At 40.7% G+C, this 3,004-nt stretch overlaps 1 non-coding gene across 1 annotated transcript, besides 1 other annotated feature; it reads right to left on the bottom strand.

The window, feature by feature from the left end:
- Positions 1–1,092: 1,092 nt before the first annotated feature.
- Positions 1,093–3,004: part of a sequence feature (repeat 1A) that runs on past the window's edge.
- On the bottom strand, positions 2,171–2,244 carry trnM(cat). Its single transcript has one exon. It is a non-coding gene; the product is annotated as a tRNA-Met (tRNA).

The following is a 3,004-nucleotide window of genomic DNA, read 5'->3' as shown; positions in this document are numbered from 1 at the left end:
TAGTAACGAATCGAGTACTTCTTAGTCCTTCTAGAGTTAGTAGCATCCGTTAGTACTGATATAACGAGTTTTCTAGTATATAGTAATTTAGCCATAGCATCATATTGTACTGAGTTAGTAAAGGAGCAGTTAGTACGAAGTTAGGATTAGTACTTATCTTATATAATAACGAGTTAATGACGTCAATATAGTATATAGTAATAGAGTCATTCTCTAATAAGAATAGAGTAACGAATCTATATAGAAGAATCTCCACTACTATCATTGGAGCTAAGAGTTTACAGTAGTAGATTAAACCACTACTCCACAGTATGAAACCTGTACTTCTTATTACATTATTACAGTACAGTATAGACTTGAACAAGAAATGTGAAAGAAAGCAAGTGAAGAAGTTCGGGTGGAACAGAAAGCATTAGCTTTGGACTCAGAATCAACAATGAGATGAGAGAGAAAGACTGACTTCTTTCGCGGATCCGTGCAGCTCCCGTCCCCGATTCGACTTCAACTATATCCGAAATCTGACAGACCTTGAAAGGAGCATTGTTAGGCATTCTATTTTAGTGAATGCGGCCGAGTCAAGCAAATTTCTCACCTATAAGCGCATACGACTTACTGACATAGATCCCGCTATGGAAGTTCCAGTAGCTACTGCAGCTGGAGAAGCATTCATTTCCAAGTTTGAAGGTCTCCCTCAGTGGTGAGGTAATAATAGAGCATAGCCTTTCCTTTAAACCATAAGGGCAGCTTCAGTGCTCGCCTCATCGGACAGTGGAACAGGAGCAGCCTGCCCCTAAAACTGGCTGTTTAGGAGCTGTTTAGCCAAAATCTGCTTGTTGAAGGGAGTGGAAGTAAAAATGTGGTAAAAGCTGAAAGCAGATATTATTATCTTTCCATAAAAGATAATAAAAAAAAAACAGAGTGAACGCAAATAAAGTGGGGTTAAAAACTGCTTGCTTCAATGCCGTTGGCGGACAAGAACCCTAAAAAAAAGAGGGTCTTGCGCTTCTTAAAGAAAGTCACGAAAGAGGTAATGAAACATAGCAGCATCGAGATCTCAGTATAGATTGAGATCTTCTTCGAACTTAATGCACAAATAGATGGAATAGCAGCAAAAAGCATCTTTCTAGCTTGCGTGGAACTCAATCTCATTTAGTTAGAAAGGTTCTATCTATCTTTCAGCAACTGAACGGGAAGTGGTTTAGGAAAGGACTTTCGAATCAATCGGATGCGCTCGCCCAGCGAGAAAGGCCCTGACCCTGCCAACCAAGTCAAAATCAAAAAGAAGAGAACTTCGTATTTTGGTAATTCTCTAGGAGTCATGTTTAACCTTGAATGCTATTAATAAATTCTACAGCAATAGTCCCTCGGACTCGGAAAGTGATAACGAAAATGGCTAACCCAATAGCGGATTCCGCAGCTGCCACCGTTGAAACCAATGAAGCAAATGATTGACCCATCATATCATCCGAAGAAACGGAAAATACCAAAAAGTTCGAATTCACAGCTAATAACATTGATTCAATTGGCATTGACATAATAGGAATATTTCGTCTATTAAGGAGGATTCCCCGAATACCTAAAATAGAGATGATCATAGAAAATGTAAAATATTTGATAGGATCCGTTTCGGAAACGTGGAATGTAAGAGAAATTCAAATGTTATAACCAATACGCCTAGTAGGTAAACGTGCGCCGTCGCCTTTATCGTTCTTGCCTTTTCTCCATTTCAACAAACCCATTTGGGATTCCCTTATCCTTAAATAGTTGCGGTTGCGGCACGACCTCGTACGAAAGCGGCGTGCATCGCAATGTATAGGGGATGTCCCTTTTTTGTAAAAAGTCTATTGTTCCCTTCAGATTTCTTTGCTTTAACCATACCAATAAAAATAAGATTATGAGCCACAAAAACAAATGATTGATAAGGGGAAGTACAGAAGTAGGTTTTGGATTTCGATCGGATTATTTGGCACTTTCATTTGCTTTGGTTCATTTTTTAACTGCTTCCCCCAACAAGAGGTTACTAGTATCTCGACCATAGGGAGAGGAAAGACTTGTTTGTTGTAAATCGCTGGTTGGGTTTACCAATCAAGAAAGACATGGGAAAAGGAAAGCACTCACTGAGTTACTTACGAATCTGAAAGATGGAGGCTGACTACGGCCTCAGATGATTAGGCGGGGACAGGATTCGAACCTGCAATCTTCAGGTCATGAGCCTGATGAGTTGACCAATTACTCTACCCCGCTTCTTCCCTCTTGAAACTGAAAACATATAGATTAGCAAATGAGACTGCCCACACTGAAGACCAAGCCAATCTCGAAGAAGAAGCCTACCCCGGACCCTGACGTGAACAGACGCTTTCTCGGAGAAAGCTTTTTTTCTTTGTTTGTTGACTTCACTTAGCAAGCCTCGAATCCAAATCCTTTCTACTTTCTTTCTTCTCTTATGAAATTTCGACTCAGCTTGAAAAGAAGCCTCAAGCCGATAAGAGCTCTTCATCATGTTCGAGAATTTCTAAAGAAGAACTGACAGTGATTGACCTCACGGCGCACATGCTATATGTTCATGCCAAAAAGGCGAGATTTTCTATTCTGAATTAAAGGAGCGAAGCGCTTAGTGGTTGAAGTAGAGGAGAGCTAGAATGAGTCCATTTTCCTGGGTAAAGCAGGAAGGAAGAATCGAAAAGGCACTTTCTTTCCTATTTAGGAATGAGCGGCCTACAGAGTGGAAATGATCCCGCGAAGCCGGTCAGGCCAACTCTAGCTTTAGGAAGAAAAAGTCATACAGTCCCTACGAAAGCATCCATTTCATGAGTTGAACTGGCTCCGCTCCTTGCTGGACTGGAGGAAAAATGAACGAGATTATTAATGTTATTCGAAGCTAGATTAGAAGTCCGAGCTTTCCTTTCAATTCGTGTAGCGAGGTCCTCTTCTTTTGTCTCCTAGCATTCTACTGGATAGCTCCTACCCTTCCTTTATTTTCCTTGCGCTATGAATTGGCTTTCTT

Source organism: Glycine soja, mitochondrion (assembly GCF_004193775.1).
Source record: "Glycine soja mitochondrion, complete genome".
Classification (NCBI taxonomy): domain Eukaryota; kingdom Viridiplantae; phylum Streptophyta; class Magnoliopsida; order Fabales; family Fabaceae; genus Glycine; species Glycine soja.
The sequence above is the reverse complement of the archived record's forward strand: the minus strand, read 5'-3'. Positions and strand labels throughout refer to the sequence as shown.